Below are 21984 nucleotides of genomic sequence, written 5' to 3' on the forward strand. Positions count from 1 at the left end.
TCAACATTTCTTCTTTTACTCTAATAAGGATTCTATTAAGACAGCCATTTTACTGTCCTTTAAAACCCTAATGAAATTATTTAAAAAATAATCACTAAAATGTCAGGCTGAATTTAATTTTCTTTATTATTTTCTTTAATTTTCCTTAATTTTCAAGAACTTAAATTAGTCAACATAATGTGCTGCTTTAATCTATTGCCTCATTCTCTTTCATATTTGCTTCAGTGCTCATTATTAACAGCAAAAAAAAAATTAAAAACTTTTATTAATTTTTTTTCGTATTGTTTCTTAGTAATGGCAAGTCTAACTTTATAATGGAAATTACAGCTGTTCTGGTATATGCACAAAATATGTGAAATAACTCTCAACATTCAAAAAATATATATTTAAAAATAAAATTGTGAAGGCAGAATGATTAGTGGAGGAATATCTTCTGCTCTTACATGTCACCATTAATGGGTAGATGGGCTTGAGAAGAAGGCTAGAAGTCCCTTCTAGCCTGCTGTGTCATGCTGGAATGAGAGGCTGGCTGTCCCTGAGAGTTTCTGGAGCCAGGAGCAGATTCATTCTCTCACACAGTGCTCTGAGGCAGTGGTACTGTACCCTGGAGAGTCTGAGCTTGTAAACACCATAAGGAAAAGGGCTGAGAGTTGTTTCCTGGGAATATACAGGCTGAACAGTGGGGAAAGCTCTAATTACAAGAAGAAAAGACTGTTAAAGAGTATGAAGATTGATAAAGAGACTGATGAAAAAGCATGGTAGTGGAGAGGGGCTGATACAGCTGACAGGCTGTTATTGCTTGCCTTTCTGCCTACAGTCACCTGAGCACTTGGGACAGGTAATAATCTTGTCTCAGCCCTAATCTGCATAGCATGTAAAAGTATATCAGAATCCGGGTGAGGTGGAAGGCTCTGCTGGAGTGTGCTAGTGGCACTGCCTGGGGACACGTCAGTAAATGCAGGTGTCCCATGGAACAGCTGTGCAGGGAGCTGAGCAGAAAATACCGAGCACTTTATTGATTCAGATGTTGTACTGTGCTCAGGACCTATTCTAGCTGTCACTGCATGGCTGTATCCTGCTGTGCTATGGAGCATTCCCAGGTTTCAGCCTGGTTGGCCTCTGCCATGTGGCTTGCTGCATTTGCTGTTTAGAATTCAAGCTCTGTAAATTGCTATAGCTGTCCAGCCTCTCACAGGACTGCTCCTGGTTGCTTATTATTTACACATCTGTTACAGTTAGGCTGTGGTGTTTCTATGATAGGTAAATGGTTTGACCTCTTTTTTTTCTGGTAACCCCAAATGGCTGAACTGTTTCAGTTACTGCTTGTACAAGATAACTGCTTGTTACCTTACATCAAATAAGAAATTCATGGTGTCTCTTCTGAAAATGCTACTGCATCTCCAGGCTTTGTGCTGGGAACCTGAACTCTGTCAGTGTGACTTTGTCAGGTGTCTGACATTTAGTATAACTGTAAAAGTCTGTCCAGATTTGTCTTTTGAAGTGCCAAAAGTGGGCATTTTAAAGAGAGAATTGACAATTACTGTGTTCACAGAAGGTTTTTCCTAGTTCTGAGTATTTTCCAGAAAGTTAGTTTATTTTTATCAATGACTGCATATGACTAGGATGATTTTCTTTAAAATGATACTAGAGTGAAGAGAGGTTAGCAATTTAACCATAACCCCTTTCCTGCTGCAAAGACTGGTATTATGTTCAGCATCCAGGGTCAAGGAGAGCAAAGGAAAGGGAATAAAATTTATGAATAGAATTAGAGAGGAGGTTAGGGTAAAAGAATCAAGTGAGATGTCAGCTGGGGTGGGAAAGTAAGAAAACTCTTGTTCTAAGTTAGAGGATATTTAGGGTAATTGGGAAGAAAACTGAGCTGCATATATTTGGGAAGAATGTCCTCACTTTTGATGGGAAAAAAGGCTTGGACTGTTTGTCTGAATTGTGGGTTTTCAAATAGAGGGAAATCCAGCCCTTGTAAACTCAGTCTCACCAGCAATGTAGAGATATCCTGGCAGTAGTATGGTGAAACAGAGGACTAGATACTGCTTGTAGTCACTGTGTTTATCAAGGGATCCGAGACACACACCAAATGTATGGTATTTGGACTTGCCTGCTGAAAGCTGAGGCTGGTAAATCACCAAATAGCCAGGACTCTGTCATAGCTGGCTGCATGTGCATATGTTGTCTAGTGGCTGAGTTTAAGGAGAAAAAAAAAAGATCTGAAAATTTTGAGGTTAAAAGAGGTGGGAACAGCTTGAGAGAATTTCAAGCGGAGGACTTTGCTGACCTGAACATGGCTCTGAACAAGGCATTGTATGTCCCTGTGTCTTTTGAAGAAATTACTTGGCACCAGGGAAGATGAAGCCTTTTACCAAAAAGAGGTTTTAGACCAGTGAAAGAATTTGCAAAAGCCAGCCTATCAATGCCCAGTTTTCTAGTCCTAATCTCTGGTCTTGAAAGGGTGAAGAAAACAGTAGACTTAGGCTCCCTGGTCGCTGTCATGTCTTTCAATGAAAATTTTAGTGATGGGTTTAAAAGGCTCTAGCTCATTTGCATTACAAAAAGCCTTGTAATCTTATTATGCTGATAGATACAGCTACTTGTGCTTAAATGATAGAATTAAGCAATTGTATTATGTCAGAACTTCCTAGGCTGAAAAACCATTGTGCTGCAGCATGCTAGCTCATATTTTTGATGCACCGAAGACCCTAGTCCAGTTAACAAGGCGCTCACTAGAAAAAAACCTTTTATTTCATGCATATGAATTTAAAAACAAGCCCAGAAAAACAAAGAATTAACGTCTATGCACTGACATTTAATTCAGTTTATGTCACCTCAGCTGAGAATGGATTTGTATGAATTTAAGGAATTAATATCTGTAGCCTGTTACATGGATCTGAAATTATTCATTGTTTTGTGAGCAAAGATCAAATATACAACCATCATGCAATTAAAAGGTTAGTTATTATGGCAAAGGTACTTACTGTGTTATACAATCTATATGTAATTGGATTTTGCTCTACTACTCCTTAGATGAGGATGTGATATATGTGCTCTGGGATGTGGCCTAGAATTTCTCACCTGTGATTATACTGCATTTCTCTACTGAAATTGGATTTTTTTCTGGCAGAGATTGACTGGATTCAAGAAGGCAGCTTGAGTACCAACATTCTGGGCAGTTCAGATCATCTTCATCATGTCTGAGAACATCAATAAATCTTCACCCTCTCCTATGCAGCCTGAGATAATAATTGGCATGTCATTACCTTTTCTTCATATCAAGAGCTGAGTGAAATGTACACTTATGTACTGTGTGAAAAGGATGGGTGAATGGCCTTTCCTGGACCTTGTTGTGTCCTTGGACAAATGTTTAATGTGCCCTTTTTTTGCAAATTTTCCCTTGCAGCTGCTAAAAAAAATATTTCTGCTTTACAAATGGAAGATTTTACTTGAGATTTGGCTGTTTTGAGTTATAAATGCCAGTGATACATAAATGAGATACATAAAGAAACTGGCTCACAATCGGAATGTGAACCAGTCTAAACAATTAATATGTTAATCATATATAATATTTTTAAACTACAATTTCTAACAATTTTTCATTACCTTTCTTAAGACCTTATTGTTTCTTGCCCTGTGAAATTTCTTCCATGTCCACAATAGTTCTTATGTGAATTGTCAAAGAATAATAAAGCCTGTAGACAATTTCATAAACATTTAGGTTTCAGGAAGATGATGATGATATGTCTAGCTACTTTCTTTCATTTTGGGTCATTCTCAGCAACACTGAATATAAGAATTTAAATAAATAATTTTGTATATATTAAGATTAAAAAACCAAACCAAACCAAATATGTAAAAATAGTTTATTGCATACCATCAGTATGATATTCAGAGTATCTAAGTGTTTAGTAGTAGAAATAAAAGGTGTTATTGAATTATAATAGTTAAACCTGGAACTTTTGATGCATCTCATTCTAAATGAGAGATTTGGGAAAAGAAGCATAGTTTGAAAGAGATATAGTTTGAAAAAGTTTATGATGTCTAAAAATGAATGATGCATATATTTTGAATTTCTTAGGAAGAAATTATCTTTTTATAAGGTGATGACAGACATGGGTGCATGGGTACACCCAAGAAGGACAGGAGAAACTTGGTAAAACAATATATCCATCAAATCAGTCCTGATGGAAAACATGAAGAGTTGTTTTTTCAATAAAGTGTTGTGTCAGGGAAGGTTTAAGTTGGATATTAGAATAATGTGGTTCACCCAGAGGGTGGCCAGGCACTGCACAGGCTCCCCAGGGAAGTGGTCCCAGCCCCAGCCTCACAGAGCTCAAGAGGCATTTGGACAGTGCTCTCAGGCACATGGTGCTTGCAGGGCCAGAACATAGACTCGATGACCTTGTGGGTCCTTTCCAAGTCAGCTTATTCTGTGCTTCTGTGATTCTGTGATTCTGTGATGATTCTTTGCAAAGTGGTCTTTTCCCTTAGTGGTGAAAGCAAAAAGGGCGGGAACAGAACTGAAAAAAATGTTGGTGATATTGTTAGGCATAAGTGAAAAGAATTATGTTGTATTCCCAGTATTGTATTTACTGGGAAGCAAAGCATTTCACTTTCATTTACAGCATTTCAACAAGTCAAGTGTATGTAAATCTCTGTATGGTTGCTTTTAGAATAATGGACTGTTTTCTTCCCTAGGAACTTTGAGGACATGAAATTATCAAGTGATTCTGCCTTTTTGCTTAATGCTGATTTGAACGTGTGGACCATTGGACCACTTCCCCAAGTGCTTAACATGCTCTTAAAATTTACTGAAAAAGAAAATTTGTTCACATTTCATTTATCTCTTTATGCTATCACTTTCCCCATTCTAATAATAGAGTATGTTTTGAAAACATTTTATGAGGAAATAGGCAATTGAAACAGAAATAGTCCTTGTACAGTAATATATCTTTATATATAGATATTAGAAGTTTGTGCTATGAGCAATAGGCACATTTGCTGAGGAAATCCTCCTCACTGTAACTGTAGTAAAAAAATTATGTACAGTGAGCAAGAGAGAAAATCCTGTGATCTGTGTCTCCAAGCCATATGGCAGGCTCTGGTCCCAATCCCTTATGGATGTCCTCTTTGACTCCGGTAGGGCTGCAGGGTGATGCAGCCCACACTCTCTGCAGGTCATTTATTAGCTTAGCTTTGTGCCCTCAGAGTATCAGCCCTATCAGCCTTCATTCCTACTCTTGCTTTTGCATAAGAGGATGAACTGCATAATTTTGTTGCTGTCCTGAAGGCAACCCACATTAGCTTGCAGCCTAGTACTGTTAATGTTCTGAAGTAAATAAATTCTCTACTGTTTTGGTTTTGATAACACAAGGATGATTACATTGAGAGAGAATTTACAGCTGAATTGTGTAAGTTAGTCAGTACTGAACAGTAAATCTCTTTACAGCATGTTTGTCCTCTTCTTTCCCTTTTCTTTCAGTAGAAATTTAATTTGAAAACAGTTTACTTCTTTCTTTAAAAATAAAATACTGAGGAGTTAATAATTTTTTAAGTAATTTTTTAAAATTACTTTTCCTTTTGTGCATCCTGGTCTGACAATTTTGTAAAAGGCAGTTTCTTTTTTATCATTCCTAAAGAACAAATATGCCCAAGGAAAAACAAACAAACCCATTTTTTCCAGGTTAAAGGTATAAAAGTATCCAAGTTAACCTCTCATTTTAGCTCATTATTTTTACATTAGCATGTGTCCTTTAATTTCTCTCTTTCTCCTGACTTCAGAGAAATCCATGTCATGCTTTGATATCTTTCCTTTGTTTCCGTAATTTTGAGATAGTTCAGGCTAAGCTGAGAACATACTGCTGTTGATGGGGCAGTGAGGAAGGCAGGCATGTCATTTGCCTCTGACACTTTTCCTTAATTTCAAACTGCCTTTGGAAAAGCTTCCCTGATTAGCTGCCACTCTGAGAAACACGCTTAAATCTCTTCATCAGCCTGAAGATAATTCCTTGGTAGCTTTTCCTTGTCTTTAGCAAGTGGATTGCTTTGTCTGCTGAGACTTGTTTAAAGCAGTCCGTGCACTTCCTCCACTTTCACTTGCAAGGCAGTTTCAGCAGTTCTCCCCTGTGTAGACTTGACTGCAGCTAGACACATCTTTGTTGCTGTTAAAGTAGAAAATTTCTTTATCCTGGAAAACACTCAGGCACACTTTTGCCAGTAAAGGATCAAAGTGGAAGGATGCTGTCACCTGATGATTCATAAAATCCAGCTGGCTCAGCTGGCGTTCATAAAGAAGCATAAAAGCATAAAAGAAGCTGATGTTATCCCAGGTGATATCTCTGAGACAGGCAGAGACCAAAATGATTTTAGACCCCTACTGTTTCTTCAGGCACAACAAATACCATATTCTGCCTTTGCAACATCTCTGTTGACTTGATTACCACATCATGCAGAAGTCCTCTAATTCTTCAGGAAAATACATCAACATCCAGATACCTATTTGCTTGCTCAAGTTTCTGAAAATACTTAACAGTATTGTGGTTTCTATAAGCAGATGTATTTTAAACTTTCACCTGTTTACCTAGCCATGCCTTCAGTGAAATTACGCCTGGACAACCTTCTTTGTTACAGCAATTATTTACTTCATCCTGCGTAGTGTTGGGATATTTTGGAGCTGAAAGGTTAAGAGGACTGATGAAGCAGCGGCAAATGGAATCTTCTTACTACTCCTTGGAGATCTCCCTACTAAAGATCTCCCACATCTATTGTGTAATGAAATATCTGCTAACGTCCATATAGCCTCTCTGGCATTTAGCACTCTTCATTTTATGTTGTCTGGTTTTGAAACCTTATGAAGTGTAATGTTCTGTAACCTTTCAAGAACATTCATAGGTGTGATGTCAATGTTTCCCAAGTACTCAGCTGTCATTACTGTAAGCCTGACTTTTGTTTACAAAAGCCCAGGCTGGTAATTCACTGACTTGCAGGGAAAAAAGCTGGGGGGGGTTGGGGTGAAAAAAGTAATATTTTGCATCTTAACACTTTGTCTATTTCCTCTTTAAAGTTCCATTCATCTTTGAAAAGTCAAATGACCTTTTTTTATGTACATTTATTTTAAATTATTCAATGCATCCCAAGCCTTTGCTGTTATTTATCTTCATGTTTTAACTTGTGCTAGCTTTTTTTTTTCCCATTGACCATCATAGATACACAAAAAAACCCCTTCTGCACTTCATTTTTACTTAATCCAAATTTAAGATAATCTATATTATTAAAGAGTAGCCTTCTAGTAGAACACTGTGATGTACCACAATTTATATGTTGGCAATTTGACCATAGTGATACTTTTAAAAGTTTTTGCTATTCCTTTGTTGGAATACTATTTTCATAGGTGGATTTTTTTATTCTAGAGTATTGTGGTTATTCTTTTTGGTCCACTTACCCATTTGGAGAATTAAAGAAAAGATTTTTTAAAAAATATTTTCTTTCTGTCTTTGGAAGCTGTTAATCTTGTTACTCTCTACTGCAGGTTTTGATGAAATCTATTTACTTACTGAATACTGCAGGCAGCTCAGGAACAGTCACAGTTGTACCATCTCCTCCACTCTGCCATTTGGAAAAACAGAGGCTGTTGAGAGCCAGCAGTAATGTGGTATGCCTAAACAGGAAAGAAATTGCTCTTTCTGTGAAAATGTGAGTTTTTGCCTATTGTGTGAGCACTCTGGATCTGCACACAGTGTCAGAAAGTTTGTGGGGGTAAAGAGCCTTATTAGTCATAAGGATGACTGTTGTTGGTGGTATGAAATCATGGATGTGTTGTTACTTCATCTACATTCATAGCATGGTAACATCTTCCTTGGAAAAAAGTATGGACAGCAGCTGTTGATGTATAAAAGACTCCTAGTAACAATCATTGTGGGCTCATAAACTGATTCTTGTAAATGAAAATAATGGTTAAAATTCTATAGATTCATTACCAAATTTTTGATACAGACAAAATGTTTAGCCAAGGCAGTTTCTTTTCACCATTAAATGTTACCTTCCTTTGGTATGATAAAATACCTTTTTGCTTCTTTATTCTCTAGCTTTCTGATTTTTCTTTTCTTCTTTAACATATAATCTTCTTGTTCCTTTCTTTCTCACAGGAAGGGTGGTTCTGATGCACTGAGCAATATTCAGTAGAAATGTCTGATTTTATTTCTTTTGTAGTATCTTGATGGATGTGTTTTAAAAGGTTGATAGCCTTACAAAGCAATAGGGAGATGGGCTTTTTTTGTTATATGTAAGCATCACTGAATTCCACGTGATGCTCAAATCTGATAAGCATATGAGAGGCAAATATGTTTCAGTTTTGTATATAACTAAACAAAAAAGGAAAACCAAAGTCTATAGGGATGAATCTTAAATTTACAGGGTCAGTAAAATTTATTCTACTGGAAAACACTTTTTAGTTTTTCCTTCCCTGCAGGTTAAAAAAATAAGCTTGCTGGCATGAGTAGCTTTACTTCACTGTTTTGAGATCAACTCTTTTAGGGAAACAGAATATTTACTTGAGTGAGTGCCAGATTCCTCTGACAAATGACTTAAATTCTCATAATCTCTGTTTAAATTAAAATATGATGGATTTAATCCATAGCTTTTTCACACAAGAATGTATTTCTTATTTAATTTATGATGCTTATTGAAATACAGAAGTTAATGACAAAGTTGCCATCATGGAAAATGGGAAAATGCAGCAAAATAGAGGAAATGTTTGTTTGGTTGGTTTTTTTGGTTTTTTTTTTTTTTTTTTTTTTTTTTTGTTTGTTAGTTTGTTTTTGTTTTTTTTTCTTATGGTTGGCTTTGCCTTTATATTTTTTTGTTTGTTGAAATGAAGTCTATTGCAAGTAGAAAGTCTGAAGCATCTGAATAAACACCAGATTAACATTTAAACAGTGTTTTGCCAGTCAACTGTGTTAGTAGCAAAGTTTACTTCAATTATTTTTAAATTTGACAGCAATTCTAATAGGCGGTAAAATAGGCATATAAACTATTGATTAGGATAAATTCAAAAACATTGTAATTATTTACATTTTTTGTTTAGATGAATTTAACATGAAAGTACTCCATCTCCTGTTCCTTTCATCAGAATCTTTAAGAACAGGGCCATGCATAAAAAGATCTTTGTTTTCTGCTAGGATTTTAATATCAAAATTTAGCTGCAACGGAAGTCCATACTTTGCTGCATAAGCAACATGTCTATAAGGCTTCTGGCAAAAAACCCATTCAGGCACTGCAGGAAATGAGTTCAAATGACTTGCCTATTTACTTTCATCTGCTGAAAATAAGATGCAACATCAATTGTTTTGGTTGTCTTCACAGTTAAGGAAAAATGTTTCGTTTGTAACAAAATTTCCTTTCTTACACAAAGAGCATGACAGCAGCATTCTAATGGATTATGAGCATTGCATTATAAATATTTGAGGTTTATGTTTTCTTTTACATTACACACGTAAGAGGTTTTTTTGAGTGTGGAAGTAGATATGTGTACATGCATATCCTTTTTCTCTAGATACACATAGTATTGGCAAAAGTGGGACTCAGAGAAAAAGATAGGGTTATGGAAGTAATATTCTTTGAAACTGCAAGAAGAATAGATCAGACCCTATGGCCTAGGAATATTTATTTAGGAAATAGAATTGCTCTTTTAGAACAGTGAAAATGTCCTCAAAATATATAATTACATTATATAATTACATGAAGGAAACTGCATTGGCAAGGTATTTCTCCATTGATTTTTTGCTTGGTCGGTTTGCAGAGGAAGAAAGCCTATTTTTGTTTCTACAGCCCTTTTGTGAGAATTTTGCTGAGTCTCTAACCCATTGTCCTCTGAATTAAGTACTATTTTCTTTCCTAACCTCTGCTTTTCTATGTATCATTTAAGGGAACTTAGGTGTTCAGGGAATTAGTCAGTGTGTATTTAAAACTCTGTTGATCCTTGTGGGTTTTTTGTTTAAAATTAAGTACTGTGAAAATCACAGAAGTTTAAAGAAAATGTATGCATCTGTTTTGTGAGACAGTCAAATTATTTGAAAAATTATTGAGAATTTTGAAATTATTTCCTTCTCCTTTGTATGACAAAAATGAAGGGGCTTTATCAGCAAGTCAGTAGCTGTACTTGTAACAGCTACAGCCATTTTGACATCTTCAAATTCTCAATTGATTCCCCATCCCAGTATTTAAAAAAGAAGAAAAAGCTACAGGTAGTGTTATATGAAAACAGATGCTTTCCTTCTCTGTCTTGTAATTAGTAGAATATAATAATGAACTTTTCACATCTTATGCAGTAATTTATTTTTGTTTATTTGCTATATCTGGAATGCCTCCTTTGGGCTCAAGTCATACTTGGTTTTCCCTGCTTGCAAACAAGAATCTTAGGGGGTCTTGAATCACAGAGTCACAGAATGGGTAAGGTTGGGAGGGACTACAATGGGTAATCTGGTCTAAGCTGCCAAATTTGGCTGTCTGGTTATTGACAGATTGCATATAAGGCTGCACTTTTAATTCCAGTTGCAACACCTGTTATTGATTTATTGCTGGCCATTTTCCTGGTATGGTCTCATTCTTTCAGCATAGCTGACTTTTTCTAGTTTTACTGCTTGTTCCTTTATGTATTAGTCCTTTTCTAGAAGGCAGTTTTTCATTTTTCCACTGTTGCATTTTCCATAATGGGAACTTGTTGTGGAGAAACAGTATTGTATTTTATGGCTTACCTGGAATATTTCCATGCTGAGAAACCCTCTCTTAGTGCACCCATTTATATGAGGAGCCACAAATGAGAAGCATAGATGAAAGAGAAATATCAAAAGCCAGGGTTTGCTTTGCATTCAGATCTAAAAGTCCCAGACTATTCCTGAGTCCTGTGTGTACTGCCTTTGAGTTTACAAACACACCCTTGAAGTTCAATGCCCTTCATGGCTGACTTTCACTAGAAACCCCTTTAAGTTCTGTTTCTGTGCTTAGCCTGTGCCACTACTGTGAAAAGCGATTATAAGACAGAGACTTTTTAATTCAACAATTGTGCCCTTTTTTGTATTCAGTGACATATGTGCTGACTTCAGTTTCTATCAATTATCTGCCTGGAAACTGGATACATTATGAGACACCATGGATAAGAACCATACTGATCACCTGAAAAGATAAAAGTGTCCTATAAGCAAAGCAGCAGCTGACATTGGCTATTCCAAACTGCAAAACCAGGAAAACAGTCTGGACATTCAAAAACTTGTCCAAGAGGTTTGAAAAAAGTAATTCTCTGTTTGATGTCGAGGTTAAATTAACAACATCCATTGGATACCTTTAAATAGTGGTGTCCTGAACTCTCTTATAATTCTGTGTAAAAAATGACTAGTTTTTTATTCAGAATAGTGCTTATCTCTCTTAGAATTTGTCCTAGTACATGCAGTTTTCCTTTTCTCCATCAGGCTGAGCTCTCTGCATGACCTCTCTTCCGATATTCTGGTCACTTGCTATGGGTGCCTGTCTGACTCCAAACTCTGTGACTCAGATCACCTTGAAGTGAGATGATTTTATTTGTCCTTCTCCAGGTCCACTTCTGGGGTTAATTTGATTTGTCCTTCCCTTTGAGATGCTTTGGCCCCATCTGTATTCTATTTACTGTGCCGGGTACCATATATATACATAAAAGTATTTTATTATGAGCATATCTGCTCTCACACTATTGATAAAAATTTTTAAATGGTGTTAATTTTGTAGTATCCTGTACTGTTATAGGTGTGCTAGTTGATGTTATTATTAAATGCTGCTGTTATTTATTGTTGCTGTACTATTGAGTACATATAATTTGTAATAGCTTGAGAGACAGAGAGATATGTACATATATATGTATATATATGTGTGTGTATATATATGTATCTATACATATAAATATTCACTTTATTAATCATAGGTATACTGAATAATGGTGATTTTCTTAGTATTTATGGTAATTTCTAGTAAAGTAGAGAAACACAGGAGCTAAAGCCTAGGTGTTATGTAGCCCTGAGGACCCTGGTCATGATCACTGCCATACTGAAGGCTGAGTGACCTATTAGGTTGTGAGAGCAGGCAGCCTGCTTCACGTAGGACAGTGGTGCCTGTGCTAAGAAGGGCTCAGTTTATTAGGTTGGTTTAACACAGCTATTAGCAAATTAAAAATATCTATTCACTCGTGATATCACGTATCAATTGTTTTAGTCTTTAATATCTGACTCCCAACTTTTCTGTACTAAGCATAAGGTTTGTCTTTCCCTAAAAGATTAAGACTCTATAGACAATATAAATTTATAAACTTGTATTGCTCAGTGAATATATACTATTTTAGCTTATATACATTTATGAAAAATGCTCACAGCAAATTTTCAAATTATTAAAAAGTAATATTCAATTTCTTCTCTAATCTCAAATATAATATGAATTTAAAAATAAACCAGAGATAGGAAAATAAATTGGGTGAAGTTTAGGAAAATAGGCTCTTTGGCCACTAGTATATGAAATCAAAGATAAGCATTTTGAAAAAAACATTGGGGCTTTTAAACCTGGCGTTTATTGGATGGGATAGAGAATCCATCCAGTACAAAATATAAGGAAGTTTTGTGTACACTCTACGTGATTCTCCATGCTGTTATCATAAATACAATCCACCACACCTCTGGGAAAGATGGATCTCAGATTCATTTAGCACTTCTCTGTGGCTAATCAGGTTATGAAATGGAAGGCATCTATTTCTGTTCTGGCCTACATAGTCAATATTTCTGCATGTGAAGTTGATAATGCATGAAGACTTTTTTTTTGTCATTTTTTATTTCTTGAAAATGATGTTTCAGACTAGCTGAAATGTTGTGGGAATTTAGGCAAATTTCCCAGGCAGTTTAAATGCAAGAAGATGGCCAAGTATATTGAACTATTAAGACAAGTTGAAGGAATTTCAAAACCATTTTAGGAGACATGGAATAAAGTTCCTTGCATGCTTCTGGGGAAAGATTTATGATGGTATATCCACAGTAGGCTTAAAACTCTCATTAATTTCTAACTGATTCAGCACCTAAAAAATGCTGCCAACACATTTGTAGATTTCCTTCATAAGGCCTTACTCTCACCCCTTCTGGTATACCAGAGCCTTACAGTCAGAAACTGAACTTTGGGGCAAAATCAATGACAATTACATCCTGTAGAGTTAAATGTCTGTCTTCCTTTGAAGATTCTATGTCTCTATGTCACTAAATCTTAACACCCTGAGTTGGTGATGAAACATTTTCATGTCCAAATGGATGTCTAAATATTGCTCTGAAAATGTTGATCTACTAAAGCAATTGCTTGTAGCAGGTTGACATGTAGTACAGATTAACAAAACATGGTAAAGTACAATTTTTGCATGCAGCCTAAAGCATTGACAGGAAAGCCAACAGAAAATAGGAGGCTGAGGTTCTCTGTGCAAGAGACATAATAAAAGAGAGGGATCTTGCAGCACGACTTAGTGGTCATCTGAAATTATTTTGCTCTGTGAAATTATGGTTTAGTCAAATTGACCTAAGATATAGTGGACCAAAAGGTGTAGTGAAAAGTTCTGTGAGATTTCTAAATGTCTGACTATGTAAACCTCCATTATATGCAGGAAGTTTATATGACATAAAGACAGAATAAATAGCTGTAAAGTTTTCTTAATATTTTCATGCATCTTTGGATGAACACTGTTGTAATTTGAAACTTTTTATATGCCCTTCTGTCATGTATCCGTAAATTATTGACACTCATTAAATCAGAGCAGCTCTTGCATCCAGTTGCTGATGTAGATTTAAGCTTTCAGTGTAACTGGTGCAAATAAAATGTTGCTCATGGTCTAAAGATAGTTCATCATCAGTAATCAAAAACCTCAATATTTTGTATTTTTTCAGTACTTATGTCAAAGGCAATGTAGAGCAATTTGTTCCGAGATTTATAGCCTGTGAAATTAAACATTTGTAAATCACTGGTATGTAGTTGCTCATATTTTGGAAAAGAAGAATTTAATTCTACAAAATTACTTTAACTTTCTATTGCATTTCTTGTAACGACCTCTAAAGGCCAGATATTGATGAAGTCTGTTAATGCAATAATTCTTTTGCTTTCTGGGCATGCTTCATGTTTTTTCGGGACAATTTGATTTTCTCTGCGAAGATGAAATGTGCTATGAATATATTTAGTTTATTTCCTCTTTAACATTTCACCCACTAGCTCACATTTATGACTGTTTCTTACAATATATAGCAGCAAAAGATGACTCTCAAGTGTGAATTTTTTTTTCATGAAACATTTATAAAACTTTAGAGCACCATAATAGGTATATTAAAGTGAAAAGAAATAAATATGTCGTTAATTTCCCATCATTGTTGACCATATTTGCTCACTTGACCATCTTGCTTCATGGAGATATTATGGACAGCAAACATAAATTCAGAAGGAGAAAAAATGTTGTTATATCTGGAAATGTCTTTAAAAACTAGCAGGCTGCTATAGAACTTCAAAACCTTGATAGTTTGATGTGTCTGACCTAGTAAGAGAACAAGGAGGAAGGGCTTATTCAGATTATTAAAGACTTCCTTTTCTCATTTTCTCAGATTAAAAATTTAAGCAGCTGATAAAAAAAGTTTTTCCCCATTTAAAATTAAAAATCTGTTGAAATGAAACAGAAAAATGAAGTTGTGAAGGTTAACACATTTCAGAAAATTATGCAAAAAAAAGGTAGTAACTAAATTATATAGATTACATATATAAATATGTGTATCTATCTCTCTATTTTATCTACCCGAAAAAGGTGGGGTTTTTTTCCCAAATACTTTTTTCCTCCTAGTCCTTTCTTTAGATTTGAGTTTAAGATTTATTTTAGAATATAATTTATCTTGGTAAGAACATATGTATTTTGACAGTTTTTCTGCTGACAAACCAGCAAAAACATTCAAAACAAAGGAAAAAAAAGCAGGTTACAGAGTGGTCCTTCATTGGATCAGACTGTGAAAGAATGTGATGCAAATTTAAAGAATCTGAGAGGCAGGAATGTCTTGTAACTTAAGGGAGAGCAAAGATATGTGACTCAGAATGTGGAAAGGTACTTCTTGCTTTGTGTGAGACTGATGTGTTCATGCAACAACCTATGTAATTTAGGAAAGAAAACAACTAACACGTGCAAGATGTATATTTTGGAGATCGTGGTTTTAAAAGTAAATAATCTAATTTCTGACGTATTGTCCTAAATTGCTTAGATTTGCTTTTCAACTCTGGACTCAATCAGCTCTGTGGATTCAGGTGTTTTGTGGGCAGCTGCTTTGGTGGGCTTTCTGAGTAAAGCTTTGTTTGAAAACAGATGAAACATCATGAAAAGGGGCTCATGAAAACATCAGCTGGAATATTAGAACCCAGTTTGGTGCTTCAGATTAGGCACGTACTTAAGACTTCCTTGTAATGACTTGTTATTTGAGAGGAGAATAGCTTCTTCCCTTCAGAACAATCTTAATGAAAAATGTTGACCAAATGTGCTGGCCCACAAGGGTCTAGTATGGTCCCAGTTCTACAAGAGTAAAACAACCAATTTTATATTCTAAAAGTAACTAGGGCATGCTATTGGCAAGATATATGCATCAAGATAGTCTTTGGGCCCATGCTAAAATAAAAGATTGGAACAGCAAATATGGAGGATGGAGAAAAGATGCTGTCATGTTAGATTAGGTTCATAGAGATCAGATTTTTTGATAAATGTAAACACCGTAAGAATGATGTTTGTTCTAAAGATAGGCATGTTACTATGGTGACTACTGCATGATTCAGAATTGTAGATGTCCTCTTTCTTGAATAATCCCTGCAGTGAGTAAGCAGGAAGCATGCCTTTGCCATAATTTCCAAAACCAGTCTCTGTAAGACATGATATTTGTATACTAATCGAGGTTAAGGAAATTTCTGATGATGAATAGGTAATTTTAAAATCATTACTTTGCATTGATTTGTATTTTTGATTCTTTGTTAGTTTTGTAGAATTTAAAATATTATACTTTTTTTCCTGATGAATAATTCGACCATTCTTCTACCTGGACATCTCTTAAGCCATAAATACATGTTGGCTTGCTATGTCTGGTGCTGCTAGGATTTGTCAAATAATTTACTAGACCAGGAAAATTTTCTTCAGGAAATGAGGAAACTATCTCCATATAAGTGTTCAAATGCCCATATATAATAAGTCTTATCAGTAATTTAAATATTGTATTTTAATGTTTTTAAAGAAACTGGTGGAAAACTTTTAACCTTTTTTTCTGTCATACTTACTTTAATTTTCTTACAATAACATTATCTGTGTGTGCAGAATTTTGATAAGCTGGTGCTAAGATTAATACTTATTTATGAGACAGTAGTTATTTCTTTTACAACAGGTGAATACACTGTACTGTGCTCTTAGGAAGTTGAATGTGTCCTGTTGTTTTGTGCCAAAGCCTTCTTAATACTGTGATAATGTAGTCAAATAGCCTTCAGCTTTGAGCTGTATAGGATAAGAAATTATTAGAATAATCCAGTAGGTAGTCCAGGTTATAAAAATGTCCCAGAATATGTGGCAGCAGTTGATAATATTTTGTACGGTTTTCTACTTTAAAACACACATCATCTTTGAGGTGAGGAGGCTCACAGCTCTCGGTGGTTCCCTGAGGAGATGGTGTGTGGAAAAGCATGTATTGATAGTTATCATCCAAAGTTCTAATCATGGAAATACTGTGATTATCCTGAGGAGTGAAAATGTCATGATAAAAACCAATACTGACTGCAGTAACCTCTAAGTAACAAAATCCACTTCCTCCAAACGCAACCGAGAAGCTTGTGAGATTCTCGAATTTTTGTTGCATTTAAGAGTGTTAAACTCGTTTCAAAATATTTGTTGCCAACTTCAGTCCACTGAATGGGCCTCCAGTAATTTTTTCTGTGTTTCCTGAAGCCTAGTCTGCCTACAATAGATCAGGTATTAATATGATGAGATATTAATATGATGCATCAGATACTGGTTAGTTGTCTATTTTGTAGTCTGAATTGATGAAAATAAGTACTAGTATGATGAAAGCATACTAGTAATACTAGAAAGCATACACCACAGCAAGCCCACCATAGGACCCATCTGAGCCCATCAACCAAATGTGTGGTGCCTCTGTGAAAATAGAGTTCAAAAATTGTCATTAAGACTAAGAGATGGAAGAGCAAGACCAGAGAGTATGTCCATGATTGAGCCTGAAGGCATGCGCTGTGCCCTGACCCCAGCCTGCTGCACTGCCTGTTGCCTCACCAGACTCACATAACCTGCAGGGATAGTGGGGGATGAGGAGACTGGGAATGGAGGAGGAAGGTGTCTGGAGTGAAGCTGAGACTGGGAATGGAGGAGGAAAGATGTCTTCTTTAGGCGTTTAATTGTTTCTTTTTTTGTGTCACAATCCTCAGTTAGTAATTAATGTTTTATACTAAGTTAAGTTTCCAGTGCTGTGTCTGTTTTCTTGTGATGGTAAGATCTATGAGATTTTTTGTTATGGTTATTCCTATTTTCGTTCTTTCCTACTTGTGGGGAGTGAGTAAGAGGCTGTGTAGGCAATGTGGGTGCCTGGCTGCTAGCTGGGAGCAACCTACCACAATGTGATCAGTTGGTACTGAATTTTCAGCCTTTCTTTTTTTGCTTTTTTCATACGTTCTAGTGGCTCAGTTTTTTATGCAGATGCAAAATTAAACTGTTCAACAGAAATTATTAAAAAAAAACATAGACAAAAGACAATGAAATTTTGAGAAATCCTAGGATACTGTGCAAGAATAAATTTTCCAGGTAGTTTGCAAGATCAGTATGCTGTGTTATGTTGATTTATAATGGGAGAATCCCCTTATGCTTGTTGTATGAGTACAATGTTGTATAAGTATGGGGACAGGTAGTCCAAAATCTTTAAAGGACTGGAGTCTGGGAGAAATGTTCTTGTGTTGTTCTAGTAACTTCCTTAATCCATCCCCTTTTTAAAAGCAGCTAGGTGTGTCTTTGCTCCAGTTCAGTTACTTTAACTTTCTCCTGTTGTCCAAGAAAACAGCGGAGGTAATTTTTCTTAATGTGAGGCTCATCTTTACAATACCAGTACTGGATAAGGAAAATAAGTTAGAATGTGATAGATCACACAGAGCCAAAGATGGAAGGTATAAAGTCTCAGGCAGATGTCTTCCTACACATTTTGCTAATGTAATATTTTTCTAGAGATTTTTTTTCTCTGTTCCAATGAAAGTTAAGCCTGGGCACTAGAAAAATAATGTGCAGTGGTGCTCTTTATTTCACAACCACTCTCAAGATGAAGGAGGCTATTTACCTCTCTAGACTGCGCTATTGGCAGCCCAGACATGTCTGTATTTAGGAAGATTCTGGAATTGCTGAGCCAACCCTTGTTAATGTTATTGGAGAAAGGGGCTGAGATTTGACAGAACATGTGGATCTCTTTCTCACTCCCCCAGCCAATGACAATGAAGCAGGTCTAAACTGCAGTGGAGAGAGTCTTGCATTTGCTGGGTTCCCCGACGTTGAAAGGAAAGGAAGGAATCTGACTCCATGTTGTTAGAAGGCTAATTTATTATTTTATGATATGATATTATATTAAAGAATACTATACTAAACTAAAGAATACTAAAGAATACAGAAAGGATACAGACAGAAGGTTAGAAAAATACTAATGAAAAACTCATGACTATCCTCAGAGAGTACAACACAGCCATAATTGGCCAATAAGTCAAAACAATTCACATGCAACTGATGAAACAACCACCTATTGGTAAATAATGTCCAAACACATTTCACAGCAGGAAAACACAGGAGAAGCAAATCAGATAATTATTGTTTTCATTTTTCTGTGAGGCTTCTCAGCTTCCCAGGAGAGAAATCCTGCGCAAGGAGATTTTTCCAGAAAATATGGCAGTGACAAGGGAGAGATAGGAAGATGCTCTTGGAGCCACAATGGGCTCCTTTGGGTAGCAACAGATTATCAAGAAAAGATACTGAGGTATGAATTGCACAGCATTTGCTTTTGAGTGACAACCACAAAATTATACCTTCCTACACATTGTAGTCCCTGTGTAAGTATCCCAGTGAAGTGGATACTTAAATTCACAGGCCACAATGAAAATTAAAATGTGGTTCAGCTTCCATTAATCATGTAGAAAAAGGTTTTTTTTTAATTCTATCAGAATGTCATGATTCAGAAAAAGGCACTCTCTATTTTAAAATCTTACTGTTTTAAACATCCTTCTCTATGCTTAATATTGATTCTACATAAATAAAGGTATCAAAATCAATGTAGTGTGATCAAAAATGATTTTATTAGGTGGCAGGTTTTATTTTGCTCTTAGATGTTCTATTTATGATTCACCTCTGAAGAAAACCTCTTCAAACCATGAGTATGCATTCTACTATTTGAGAATTAAAAGAAGTTGGTGAAGTTTTGCTTAATTTGGTAGGCATGTCAAACTCTAGAAGTTTATTGCACTTGACATTGTCTTCAGCATTATGTTAGCTTCCAAATGCATTGTAGTTTTCTGCATAGGGAAATAGATTTGATACAATGCACAATACATTTTTGGTGTGCTCTCAGGAATGTCACATGATATTAATAAGACTAGTAGATATTTGAGTCATTCATAGCTGACTGCTTTGTTGACATCTTTTGCTGAACCTGACTGATTTACTGCTTTTGAGAAGTTATATTAATTTCTTGAAATAGATATTAGAAACATAGACTCATTGAACAATTTGGGTTGGAAGAGACCATAAAGATCATTTAGTTCCAAATCTCCTGGAAAGGGACACTTCCCACTAGACCAGGTTGCTCAACATGTCTTTGAACACTTCCAGGGTTGAAATGTCTACAGCTTTAATATTTTTCTAAATGGTATGAAAAATTAAGTGAATGATGATTTCTGTCTGCACCCATTGGTCTTAATGCATCAGATGTGAAATTAGGATGCTCTCTAGTTCTTTGCAGGACATTGTGAATTCTGCCTGCTGTTGTAGCTGTCATAGAAGAAACACTTTCTATTACTATGTGAATTTTTGGCTCACCAATACAGAGACATTGAGGAAAGGAACTCTGCAGAGAGCCTTAGAATTTGCCAACCCAACAAAATCCTGGCAGAACCTAGTTTTTATTGTTTTATTGTAGCAAAGCTGCATCAGTTCCAAGTTACACATATGGAGAAATATGCCAGCTAAATGTTTTATCAATTACATCAATGTACTTGTGTCAAGAAAATTGATTTCTCTGTTGTACAGACATGAGACAGAGAAAGAAAATTCTTATTTTTTGTTTATGTAACTTTGTTTTCATTTAGCATGGTCCAGATGTTCATGCATTTTAAAGGCGACTTTTACATTCATTGTTCTTATTAGAAAACACCAGTGGATTATGTTCCAGAAACCCTTTTCTGCTTTTTGAAATTGAGATTGGATTAACTGGTTTTGCTCATGATATTGCATACTGAAAGACCTCTTTGTTCACAAGTATTTAGTTTAATATTACAAATTCTACTATTAGACACATGCAGAGTTCATCTTGCATAATGCATTTATTGACTTGTAATTAAAGCTGTTTTCTTATTTTTAAAGGATAAGGGTTATGGGTCTCATTCTTCTGTGTTTGTCAAGAGTTCATCTCTTGGACTAAAGCCTTTAGATTTTGAACTGAAATGAATCATGAATCTGGATGGTCCTCATTATCATTTCAATCAAAATCTCCATGTTTTTAGGGAATAATTTTCTCTGCTGACTAGATTTTCATTAGAGACCTTTCACCAGAGCAGCAGAGTGCAAAATTAACCAAATTCTTTGTCTATTCATGCATTAGTTTAGTTTTAGATTTTTTCCTCCTAAGCATAATTTTTCAGATGTGTATTATTGCATCATATAGTAATTTCAGGGTAGGTACACTCTTTAAAACACTAGTTTTCTGTCTGTGTAAATTTTACTATCACAGGTGGGTTGGTTTTTTTTTTTTTTGCTTGTTTGTTTGGGATTTTTTTTCTTTCTATTGTTTTTTGTTGTTGTAGTTTTATTTTTTTTGTTTTGTTTTGTTTTTTGGTGATTTTTTTTGAGAGAAGGAACTAATACTTTCTGTGTATTTCTAGAAGAGAGAACAGGTGAAAATGAGATATGATTCAGTAAATGCCTTTCTGAAATTCTTTAGGGAAGACAAACTGATAGGATAAAATTTTTTGTATTTATGATAAGGTGGTCTGAGAGAATTTTCAAGGTAGGAAAATGGGAATCAACTTGACATATTCAACCCAAGTGTCAAATTAAGCTCAAAGCCATTGAACTTACTGAGGTATTCTTAACCCAGTGAAGAATCATACAAGACATTTGTATAATTTGCGGTAGGATAAGTCTTCAAATTTCCCAACTTTGTTGTATATTGTGAGGAAATCAAGTATTCAATTTGGTCTTTCAAGCTTTATTTAAGCACATTTATGTTATTGAGCTCTAGGTTTACATCTAAACTGAGCAGCCAGTAGCTCTTGGTGTTTTTTATTAGTGTTGACACCTTTATGGCAGTATTATGCAGTTTGATATTGAATCTAATGGTATCGAGGTACTAGAATGTTTCTTTTGTCGAGGTGTCACACAGTAATTTTTCATATACAATGACTCTGAAGTCAGATAGTTCTTTTGTTATGAATTTCATGCCAGTTATGCAGTAAAACCATGTCTTAATTGACAACTTGATTGGAAGGAATTGTAGAGAGGTTCTCTTACGAGATGATTGCCTAGAATTTTGTTATGTCACTAGAAGTCTCCAGTGAAATGTCAGCTTTTTCACCTGGAACATTGCTGATCAGCACAAAGCTGCACTAATTGCTCTGGCAGTATGAAAGATGCAAATGAAAACTACAAGTTCCTTTACCAGATTTCTTTTGGAATGGAAA

Source organism: Passer montanus, unplaced genomic scaffold (genome assembly GCF_014805655.1).
Source record: "Passer montanus isolate IOZ18808 unplaced genomic scaffold, ASM1480565v1 scaffold110, whole genome shotgun sequence".
Lineage (NCBI taxonomy): Eukaryota > Metazoa > Chordata > Aves > Passeriformes > Passeridae > Passer > Passer montanus.